The 12839-nt window shown below is 39.2% G+C and overlaps 1 protein-coding gene across 10 annotated transcripts in view; it reads left to right on the top strand.

Moving 5' to 3' along the window:
* Window positions 1-12839, top strand: part of PAG1 (phosphoprotein membrane anchor with glycosphingolipid microdomains 1) — a 188991-nt gene that overhangs the window by 40307 nt on the left and 135845 nt on the right. The window lies entirely within an intron of this gene.

Raw genomic sequence — 12839 nt, forward strand, 5'->3', positions numbered from 1 at the left:
TAGATCTATAAAAGAAAAAAAAAATCAGGAACTGAAAGTGAGCTTTTAGCTTACCACAAATAGTAGAACAGAGCAGAAACCACATCACAGAAAATTACTAACTAGGGCAGGTCTGTCTTCACCAGAAAGCCCAATACATTGTCTCTAGACTCATGCAGGCACATACTTCCTATAGTAGCTAAAGAAGAGCTAATATCCTCATTTGGCCAAGTTTTCTGTACTAGGCTAAAAAGAAAATGTGCCTTCCTTTAGTTACCCCTTTGGGCAATTAGCTTATTAATATGATGGTTTCTACTCTCTGTCCATTGAGTCACATTACTTTGGCCAGATCTTTCCTTTCCAGATTTCCTTTCCTTTCTTTTTTCCAAAAAAAAGAACTAGTGAATTTTTCCTTTATTTAGTGTGATTCATAGAGACTGAAATATATAGTTGAGGGAGATTTAATAGTGTGATATACATTGATTGTGCAAAATGGCAACAGAATAAAGTGGGATGAGGCCGTGTAACTTACTGGATAAAACACTGTCTTTCAGTTCTGGGGTCACAATCTAAGTGGGACATATTTGCAGGTCTCAGTGCAGTTCACAACAGAAAAGAGATTACATCACCGAACTTTCATACATCATTTAATACAGCTAAGAGTTTGTGGCCTCTCTATAGAAGAGCTGCTGGTATTTAGCTGTTATGTAGACTTAACTATACCTCACTTCTAGATAGTGGGATCCTGTTATGTTGGGGTTGAGGTCACGGGGAAGGCAGAATGCGGAAATTTTTCCCTGCAGCTGCCTGTCTAGCTTGGGGTTTAGAAAAGGAATTTCCAGTTTCTATCAGCATCAATCTCATAATGTTCAGACACAATTATTAATGGAGAATGTCACAGAAATATATTTTGCCAATTTGCAGTATGCGTATATATTTTTAAATAAGTATAAAACCAAATAACAAGGCCTAAAAGTTGCCCCTTATCATTCTATTTGTCTAATTAGGCTGTCTTAACAGGATCTCCAAAACAGAAGGGAAAGGAAGGGAGACATCTGGTAGCAATTTTCACATACTATACATAAGAGAACTCTTACATAATGGGGTTTCACCCTTTAATTCAGGTTTTCCTTGATGAGATTCAGTTCCCCTCCCTTCAAGACAAACTGTGGCTTTTTAGGATCTTGGCATAGTATTTCAAGTGCACACTGAGCTGCCCTTTGTGAACCCATAGTCACTAAACAACTTAAGCTGGTATGATGGAAAACAATCTTCCTTTTGTTAGTTCAGGCAGGAGAGTCAGGGCACTACAATGTTTGATAGTAGATGTCTCTTTGTTCAGGAGAATATTTTGACTTTTTCCTAGATAAATGTATTTAGCAGCAGGAACTTGGAGTTTTTGCATGGAATCAAGAAGCTTGATTTTTCCCCCCAAGCTTGTCCAAATGAGATTTCACAGTTCAGGAGATAGCCATCTATTTCCCCTCCTCTCTAGCAATATACAGTGTATTAAAACAGCATTTTTTATTTCATATTCAGTGAGCTCATGCTTTTTAATTCTTGCTGTATTACTGAGCTGTATTAGGATAAAATTCTGTTGCTGGGACATGCTTCACTACATGTGCTAATGTAATATCTATTACCAGCAGGACAGTGGGGTGGGAGGAGGTATTGTTTCATATTCTCTGTGTATATATAAAGTCTGCTGCAGTTTCCACGGTATGCATCCGATGAAGTGAGCTGTAGCTCATGAAAGCTTATGCTCAAATAAATTGGTTAGTCTCTAAGGTGCCACAAGTACTCCTTTTCTTTTTGGTTAACAAGTGGTTTGCCACATTCTGCAAGTATTAATGAAGTTCAGCATGCGAAGTTCACTTCTGACAAAGAAGATCTTAATCTGCTAGCCAGATGTAAATATAAGAGAGCCAGCCTGGCTGCTGCTGAAACCTGACTATTCTTCAATACTTGGGATTCTAATCAGGCTCCAACTTGAACAACTGGTGGACAAACACTGTCAATCAGACAGGCAGTGGGAAGAGGCAGAGCCCCCACTGCTCTCTCAAAACAGCATGAGCGTCTGCACACACATGACAGTTTAGTGTTCAAAATTTAGAATTTCTCTAGACACGAAGACAGGTTTCAGAATAGCAGCCATGTTAGTCTGTATCCGCAAAAAGAACAGGAGTACTTGTGGCACCTTAGCGACTAACAAATTTATTTGAGCATAAGCTTTCATCGGCTACAGCCCACTTCATCGGATGCACCCAGGAAAGCTTATGCTCAAATAAATTTATTAGTCTCTAAGGTGCCACAAGTACTCCTGTTCTTTTTTCTAGACATGAAGTTATTCAGGGATAGCTCTTCTGCTTCAAATTCATACCCTACCTTAATCTGGAATAATTTGCATGTATATTCAAGTCCTTACCCCTTTGTGGGGTTTGGTTCTATCTTTAACATAAATAATGAAACGCAAACCTCAGCATAAGCTTTCTCCTGAGCTTGGCTTGTTCTCATGGTTTCTCCCTGCAAGACCACCAGTCCCTGACCTTAGGTACTTCACTTTCCTCAAAAAATCACTTTTATACTTTGGATTGGAGCTAATCAGCCTCCCCCCACCCATTGTCTGGCTTCCAGCATGAGTCACAAAACACTCCTGGCTCTCCCTACAGGGGCCTACACCCTAACATCCTTCCATAGATATAGCCTTGCCATATCCTCTGGTTGCTTCCTCTAACCCACCAGTATCCCCTCCGCTTTATTTGGATTGAACTCTCAGCCAGGTATGCCCCAGTCTTAACTAGACACTGAGAAAGTTGTTCAGCTGCAACTTGTATAATCAGAAGAGTTCATAAAAACATAAAGCTTATGTCATCATTGGGGGGCTGGAACAATTTTTATAGTGGGGATGCTGAGAGCCATTGAATCAAACTGTAAGCTATGTATATGACGGAAGCCACTTCAAACCGGGGGTGCTGCAGCAGCACCCCCTGCACCCCAAGTTCCAGCACCTATGGTCATCATCAGTATACTGAAGGCAGTGCAGCCCATGATTCCTCACTGACACTTCCGTGCACATACTGAACAGGAGGGAGGACAAGATGGAGCTCTACTGAACCCCTCATGAGAGGGAAGAGGAGTAAGGGATCTGCCTAAGAGGAGAAATGAAAACTGCTTGAGTTGTGCAGCTCTGGCTCCAAGATCCACTCATGATCAGTGATTTTGAAGACAGCTCCTAGATCTAATGATAGTCTTCCTTCTTACCTCCACCTCTTTCCCCTTCTCCTTTTCACTTCTGCGCTGTTTTGAGTTGCAGCAGTGGGAACACTAAGCTGAAGATGTGGGTTTTACTTTTTGCTCCATTGCTGAGAAATTCATGGTCACTCTTCTTTCCTCTGGTAATGAGGTCCATAGCGTGGGCCCCGTTGCTGAGAAGGCCCTACCTCCTGCTCTCATGAAGTTCACACCTGAGGTTGGTATTTTTATTGTTCCTGAGAAGTGCAATTGCCAGGGAAAAAAGGTGTCATTTAGGAGAGGCAATTTCCATCCTATTGTTGGCACTTCCATGAAGAGGTTTAACTCTGAGACTTTGAAATAGAGATGCTATTATTTGGGGAGCCAGCACTGTGAACAGAGAAGTGGGGTGATGTGTTGCTGCGGAGGCTGGCTACTGCATTCTGGATTAGTAGATGCTTTTCTCATGTCAAAGTGCTTATACCCAGGTGTAATGAATGAGATGCTGTAGTTAAGCCTGGAGTTTGTGAAGACCAGGGATCTTAGTTTTCTGTGATAACCCCCCCCCAAATTCTCTGAATACAAAAACACCAAAATCTGTGTGTTTCTGTGGTTAAAATGAAACACTGAACTTTAGTTTCCCTAGCCACAGTATACATAGGTATCAGTTGAACACAATGTTTTATTGATTGGATAAACAGGGTTCCACTGTCTATCTAATTGGGACTGGAGCCAGATCAGATAATCAAGACAATGCCTAAGACTATAGTGTTAGTTTCCCATATTCCTGTGGGTGTGCTGGTGGTTCGGTTATTCCAGAGAGTCGGATAAACAGAGTTCTTCTGTATATGTTGGGTTTTTTTCCCCACAAAATGTAAAAACCTAAAGATTCTCTGTAAAAACGCAAATTCCGAGTTTTTCCATGGCAAGCTGATTTCTAGGGTTAGATCACTGTGGCCAGCCAGGTCCATTTTTGAGAAGGCAGAGCGAATAACCTTTTGTGATTCAAAGAGAAATCTTTTCTTCGTTGGAGCAGTTAACTAAAGATCCACCCTTTAATTCCCAGTTGCATGCTATATATATATATATATATAAATGATATAGAAAATATTAAAGAAACAAATTGCAACAAAATCTGAGGTCACATATATAATAATTTTATTTTAATATATCATAAAGTAGAGGGATCCAAGTGTTTCTGGGGTGGATTTTCAATCACAGAGCTACTAAAGTGCATGTCAGAACCACAATAATTGTGGTGACTGTGAAAATAGGCTTAGATTGCTAGAATGCCTAAGGTGATTACAAGACTGCATGAATAATTAATTTACCCTGCTCTTGTTTCACCTTTGATCCCAGGCCTGTCTCAGGAAGAAAAGGCAATTTTAGAATAAGCTGATAGCTTTAAAATAAAAACTAAGTCAATTGTAATAATAGTCATCTTTATTACACAGATGTGCATTGAAACAAATCCAAGAGTAGCAAAGTGAGAGACGGTTTGCTACCACCTTCTTTGAAATGTGAATATAACATTAGAAATCTGTAGATGGTAATCACTGAATGCATTGCAATCAGTGTATCTATTCACATTTTTAAAGGAGAATATTGTTTCTCTTGTAATAGGATGAACAGTGGAAAAATGGTAGTCTTCTTAACAGCCCTCCTTACATTTTAGAATGCTTTTGTTTTGTTGTTAAAATTGCCCCATGTATTTGAGACAGACTTCAGCTGAATGACTGCCTAACATGTGCTAGACATATATTGATTTTTTTCTTAGTTCAATGTTTCCCTTGGGCATAGTATTATTTATTCATAAAGCAGATATGATGTCTGTCAGGCAGTTACAGGGGTGTAAATCTGTAGTCCAGAAACAATGTGAAAAGCTTTGTGTGAACCCCCAGAAATCGATACGCTGATGTCAAAGAGCAGTCTCTTAATTCTGAGCACATGCTTGTGCAATCATTCAGTGTGGAAAGGGAAACTTAAATTATAGTTTTTATTAAAACTGAAAGCCTACAGTTCATCTTTATTCCAATTTTCAATGTTCGTTTTCAAGCCAGTGTGGATGGTGGTGATAGTGGCAGAGTGGGTTGATAGAAATCTAAGCTAGAACATCTCCTATTTCTAAGGCAGCTCTGCCATTGTCCAAACCCATATATATGTATGTAGCATAGAAACAAAGGGTTAGAAGGGACCACAAGGGTCAGCTAGTCTAACCCTCTGCCAAGATGCAGGATTTGTTGTCTTGTATGTATAAATTAATTGAAGGGGAAATGATTTTACAGATAAAAATTGAAAAACTCCAAGGCTGCTCAGTCAGCCTAAACACCTACGATGCAATCCTAGCTCCATTGAAGTCAATGGGAATTTTGTCACTGACTTCAATGAGACCAGGATTTCTTTTCTTAAAGGTAGGCATGATTTATAATCACTTGATTCTAATATTTCATATTCATATTTGAACATATATTGGAATACTAAAATAATAAATACTAGGCATTTAGAATATGAGTTGAAATGTTTTTGATAACCTAAACATTTAGGTAGAACTGGTCAGAAAATGGGGGCATTTTCTGCAGAAAATTTAGATGAAATCAAATTTGTTTTGACTTGTCATAAAAAATCTGCAGATAACCAAGAAGTATTCAGTTTGCTGATGAAAAACTCTTTCCCTCTCCCCCGTTTTCCTGGAAAGCAGATACTTCCCACAAAACTTTTCATTTAGTTAAAAACTCAGATTTCCATTGGAAAAAAATTGTAATGGGAAATGTTCACCTAACCTACATGCAGACCCTCCCTCAGCAATGTAAGCAGTCATGTAACTTTAAGCATGTGGGTCATAACATTAACAATTGACATCACATGCTAAGACTTACACAAGTGTTAAAATATTTTGATGAATCAGTCCACAGTATGGAACTTCCCTATGATTTATTTCAAATACGGGAAGGATGCTGGAAAAAATAGCATGTGATCATACAAAAGACTATCATAATGCATATGCATAGCGGAGTCAAATTAAGATTGCACAGACAATCTTAACTCTGGCATTTCCTATCTCTTTAGCTGTGTAACCTTCATATTCTTTAAATGTAGGTTTTTTTGGTCATGTAATATAACTAAATTGGTTTAAACGTTGTAGGGACTAAGACGAATAGACTTCTTTCTCTTAGTTAAAATTTTAGTACTCAGTGTTTTATTTACAACCAAAGAGTAGGCACAGATTAAACTTGTGAAGCTATGATATTTCCATGTGCAGGATATCTTGGAGGAGTTTGACCTCAGGGAAGGTTTTGATTTCTTCAATCACTAAACATAACGATACAGGCAATTTTAAATCACTCAGTTGGGACAGCCTAATCAGTGTCCATACCTACTGTGTAAGAGTGCCTGAGGCACCCACAATTTATATTGTTTTTTACAGTGAGTGGTGTGTTTGTTCAAACAGAAATTTCACACGTATAAACACAGGCTTTTTGGCTTTGTTAGGAAATCAAAGATATGAACACTCATCTTTGTGGCTCTCACATTCTAAACATGCATATCGGGGCACCACAGTGTTTCCAGGTGGCTAGATCTTACACCTTTTCTTCAGTGAATTTGAGACTCTGAGCTCACTTTATTTAATCCAGAGAATGTGTAACAAAAATTGACAAAATTCTTGTGCTAAGCTTTGCTATGTATTTGCACTGGACACATTTTTGCCGTCACAGCTTGAAGCAAGATGAAACATCATCGGAAGTATGTATTTCTCCCCCAACCACAACAAATTACTTTAAAAGTCCATGCAGTATGGTTTATGTCTGCAGCTGCTCTTTAGTTAAAACCTTATAAGAATTACTAGTTTCTGTAAGCAGCAGACACAGAGTATTTAATGTAATAACGGGATGTGTAGTGTAGTATTAAAGACAGTTGCTTGCTGAACATTAAGCATAACTGTAATTGAACTGTATTTTTTCTGAGGTGGAATAACATTAGTTTTAAAGTATCTATTGTATATTTGATATCCCACCAATTAATAAAATGTGTTTCTTCAACCTAAACTGAACTACATGCATCTCCCCTCTAAACTCTGTTCATCACTGCCATTACTGCTGTCAGGAACCTAGCTGTTTGCCTGGTCTCTTACCTTCTAAATATTTTATTAGCTTGATTCTGTCTTCTCTTACCTCCTGTAACATTATCTGCATTCAGTGCTATCTCAGGTACTTGTCTGCTTCAACTCCTATTCATCTCATTATCTCCTCATGTCTTGATTTGAGTAATTCCCTCCATATTGTCCTCCTCACTTTCAAATCTCAACTCTTCCTACTTCTGGACATCGATTGTGTAGTCCTGTCTCTTCATATAGACCAAGAAACAAGAACACATCACTCACATTCACAGAAATCTTCACTGATGAGAGCAGTAGCTAAGTTAGCAATTTGTAAAAGGCTGTAACTTAATATTAAGAACAGTTGATGCGGGCCAATTCTCACTGGTTCCAAGGCACCTTTGAACAGGTTGGGTGGAAGACCAACGGGGGGGCGCTCAGCAGCATGTTCATTCCATAACTTTTGGATGGCCTTTTGTACTGCCTTGAGTGACTGAGGATCTCCCCTGGGTCTGCAGCTGTGCGGTCTGCTTCTGTGAGCTCCTGGGTCTGCAGCTGTGCGGTTTGCCAGGTCACATAGCTCTAGACAGTCATCAGCAAGTGTGTGGTTCAGCAGGCATCCATAATATGTGTTCCATCTGTCCAGCACCTCATCCACAAATAAGCAGAGAGAGCCATCTGGTTTCATGATGAGGATGTTTGAAGGCTGTTTAAGGCTGCCAGCCAGGCACTTGATAGCTCTGTAGGCAGGATACAGATAGTAGTACTTTAGGCCATCCTCTCCTTTATCACCCAGGGAGTTGATGTAGATCTCACCATCAAGTTTTGTCATGGTCTGGGAAATGCCTTTCAGCCATGTACATTCTTGGATATCTCCCTGCTTAGCATCAGAGAGAGGCTATGTACTTCCTAAAATTAACTTGCATTTTGCAGCAGGATCAACTAGTCATATTGTATATTATGCACTGCAAATTTGTTAGTCTGGTTTAGACAGAAAATTAAACTATCACTTGCCTTTCTGGCAAGCAACTGGCTTTGAGCTACCTGGCTATAGCTCAAAAACCTAGACCTAAAATGAAGTCTTGGACCCATTGATGTCAGTAGCAAAGCTCCCATTGACTTCAGTGAAGCCGGGATTTCACTCCTTGTCTAATCCTTTTCCAGGCACCACAGGTCTACTCAGAGCACACTAACTGGCAATATATTTGGGCTGATGCTCAGTAATGCATATTCCCTGCTCCCAAGAAACTGTGTGGCTACATCTGTGAGGCCCGCCTGTGTGCCAGTCCCCACCAACTGCTCCACTTCATTGCTGTCTTCAGCACTTTCTCCTCACCTGCCCCAGAGGCTGCTCAGGTTTTTTAGCTCAACTACCAGCTGTTATGCCTGATTTCATTTCACCATCCTCCGCTTTCTCTGTTGTTTTTTTTTTCAAGCGGGCAGAAAATGTGACATTTTTACTTGCTGGTACAGCACTTATACATTTTGCAGCATTCTGGACACTAGGATTTTTCCTAGTCTGTGACGGAGACTTTATCTACACAACATATACAGCACAGCTGACCAAGAGCTGTTGCAGCAACATGCATCATCCGTGACCTGCAATGATCCCTGTGTAAGGTCCAGGTCGTTCAGGCTTTGTTCTGTTTCAATCATTAGCCTCTTTTCGGAGCCTGCAGGTGGGGGTGACAGATATTGTCCCTTTCGATGGTGGGTTTAGAGTACGTCTACACTACAGTGAAAGACTTTCAGCTGGCCCGGGTCAGTTGACTCTGGCTGTGGGGCAATAAAATTGCCTGGGCTCTGGGACCCTGCAAGGGAGGAGGGTTCCAGAGTCCAGGCTTCAGTCCAAGCTCTAACGTCCACACTACTGTAACTCCTGTGAGCCCTGAGTGAGCTGATCCGGGCCAGCCGTTGCTCTGCTGTGGGTCTTTTATCACAGTGCAGACATACCCTTAACGATTCAGACAGCTGACAGTAAAGGAGCTGGACTGATATCACCAATCCATTTTTCGCTCAGGCTGCCAAAAAGTTATCAGATGCCAACCTTTGGTTACTTCTAATCTGGGCTGGAATCAGACTGGTAGTTTAGATGTGAAAGATGCCATATCTCATGACCAGTCCCTTAAGAAATCTAGTTCCTCACATCCAGCACCACTTTTAAAAATGGAGCTGTTTGCTCAGTCTGCATGTGTAATCATGCATATATACTCACACTGACTTGGCATGTGGTCCACCCACCAGCTCACTGCTGCCTTTCTTAGCAATGCTGGGATCTATACTCTGGATTAACCTGAAGCTGTGTGTGCTTTTGCATGTAATCGTTATAGAATGCTTCCCCCAATTAAGGCTTTATAATTTTGAATAGGCCTAGCCAAACAACATATTTGTGCTTTATCTATACAGTACTTGCCATCTTGATAGGGCAAAACTTGTCCATAGTTGCACACATAAAATGGGAAAATCCTGTTTTCATTTGCATTGTGGCAGTATTGACCAAAGGAGTTCTTAAGCAAAGTGAATGCTTAGTATGCTTGCTTGCATGCTGATAGACAGCATGTTCTGATCTACAGCTATTTCATAGCAATGCTGGAATCTGGGTGACAGCAAATTGAAAGATTATTGTGTGTATTGTGTTTCCTCCAATATAGATGTTAATCAGTTACGAATGAGTGTTCGTGGTAATTTTGTTTGAAAGGGTATGCATATATTTTAAAGTAATTCATATTTTAAGTATAACAGACTTTACCAAAGAAGTACCTACTTATGCAAAGTATTATTTCATTGATAAGGATCTACGGATGACAATGCAATGAAAAGATTTCTCTCTTCACTATTTTGTGGTCTTTTACAAATTTTAAAATTGTTTTCTTCTCATTTAAGTGACACTTCAGCTGTTTTTCTGAAAATTGTGGGTGGGTTAATTAGACATTAACCACAACACAAGCCATGCATGGGAAGAGGAAGAGTTTAACATTCTTCTGTTCTTTAGCACTTCTTGATTGACAGTAATTGATATATATAGCATTCTTGCTTCTCTAAGTAGAGGATGACACTTGTTTTCTTGCTTATATACATTATACAGTATTAAAAAAGGGGTATTGTGGGAAGTTCATTAATAGGTCATAAAACATACAGGAAGTAGTCCATTCACAACATCGATGTAGAATAAAAGACAATGCTGCTTTTGAGATTTCTTCTGTGGAGAGGTACAAATCAGATGTTAATACCAACGTTAAGTTACCTAGCTCAGATGGTCATGTTGTTTTCTCTGCAGTTACCAGCTGCTGTCTCAATGCTATCTTGTATAATAGATTTGGATCAAAGGTAAAAATATAATGTATCAAATGGAATAGTATCCAACAGAATTAAAGATAGAACATGGTGTGTGTGTAAAAGCCAAAATCAGACTCTGGGATGGTTGGTGAAGACCTGTTTGTACTGATCCTTATATGTCAAGACTAATTTATTGTAACTACTGTCTTCATAATTCATTAAAATATAATTAGTAATTAGTTTATGAAAATGAGCTACCAAGATAGTTATGTCCTGGGCTTTGAAATTAAACTGTGAAAGGTATCAGTGTGCATTTTATTACATGTGCACTGTTTCAGAAGATATTGAGGTTGGGGGAGTGAAAAATAATATGTTAATACAACTTGATGGGGGGGGTGTATATAAAAACAACAAGAAGTCCGGTGGCACCTTAAAGGCTAACATTTATTTGGGCATAAGCTTTCGTGGGTAAAAAACCACTTCTTCAGATGCATGGAGTGAAATTTACAGATACAGGCATTATATATATACTGACATATGAAGAGAAGGGAGTTACCTCACAAGTGGAGAACCAGAGTTGACAGGACCACATGACCCTGTCAACACTGGTTCTCCACTTGTGAGGTAACTCCCTTCTCTTCATGTGTCAGTATAAAATGCCTGCATCTGTAAATTTCACTCCATGCATCTGAAGAAGTGGTTTTTTACCCACGAAAGCTTATGCCCAAATAAATCGGTTAGTCTTTAAGGTGCCACCAGACTCCTTATTGTTTTTGCGGATACAGACTAACACGGCTACCCCCGATGTGTGTGTGTATGTATGTGATTTCCTGTGGACGCAATGGGAAATACCACTATAATATGTTAATCACATGGTTATTGTTAAGCTGAATGTACCAGCTTTAAGGGTTATATGTGCCTGTAGGTATAATAAAAAGTATATTAAAAGAACATTATTGAGGTTGCAAAGAGAATCACTTAAAAGTTAGAAAATGTCAGAATATCTGTGAATCTTTGATTCAACCCCCTTGTGTGTATGTATTGTGATGCAATCTTTACATCCATGATCACATACTGTTTTTCAGCGGAATGACCCAAGCCTCATTCAGTGCATAAGATGGATGTTGCTCATTGAATGAGCAGCTCTTCAGTATTTTGCTGACTCTTTCTTGTTCAGTGTGTGGCCCCACGACATATTAACAGCACTCTATTCAAACACTGCTCTGACAACAGAATGATTAATTTCTTCACGGGCTTTTGAGTTACTGTGCTCTGAATAATTTACAAACACCAATACATTTATTTTCATACCTTCCCTGTGAGGTGCATTATCACCCCGATCTTCAGGGAATTAAGTTGCAAAGCTCTAGCAAGTGTCTACTGAGCATGTGAACTGCAATATTTCAAAGAATTTGACCAAATTTGGCCACCAGTCTAACAAATTTTAAATCCTTGCTCTAAAGCTTGGAGGTATTACAGATTGTCCAAAAAAAAAAAAGGACGCCAGATTTTTTTTAACAGGAACAATATAACATATTCAATCCAGCCTCATCAGAAATAGAACTGTTTTGACTCATATTTTCCAAAATATTCAGCTTGGGCAAGACACCACATAGTTACAGTTTGGTAAAGTTAAAAGCAACAGAAAAGAGGATCTTATAATGAGAAATGTTGGGCAACCTTAATCATAGCTGTGCAACCAGCCCTTCCTATAATAAAACCTATACCATGGCCCTTACAGCTGATACAGGTCTAAAATAATTTCTAAAATAATACTACAATAGTTTTTTGTAAAATATCTGACATATACCTAATACATAGGTGTGTGTTCTGGTATAAAAGTTTTGTCAGTACTTATTTGGGATGGCATTTTTTTAAACAGTAGTGGATCTATGCATTAATCCAATTCTACAGAGCTCCCAGGGAACTATAAAACCTATAAATATATATCTTTTCTGTGTATAGAAAAGTCCTGGTTTTAAGGTCTGATGTCACAGGCTCTTCCAAGGTAAGGAAAACATGGCAGTGAGGAGCTGGGAATTTCTCTTTGGATGGTGTAAATTTTTTGTTTCTAGCTCTACAGCGATGTGAGGTAACAGATGCTAAAGTCACAACATTGTTATTTATATAAAAGTTGTTATGGCTCCAGGATTGAATAGTGTTCATTTTGGGCCTTTAACATGCATAATAGTTAAGGGAGAATTCTGTTTTTTGTTTGAAGATGATCTGTGGTTGGGGGGTGCTGGGTCTTTTTTGGGAG

The sequence above is a fragment of the Lepidochelys kempii genome, chromosome 2 (genome assembly GCF_965140265.1).
Source record: "Lepidochelys kempii isolate rLepKem1 chromosome 2, rLepKem1.hap2, whole genome shotgun sequence".
NCBI lineage: Eukaryota > Metazoa > Chordata > Testudines > Cheloniidae > Lepidochelys > Lepidochelys kempii.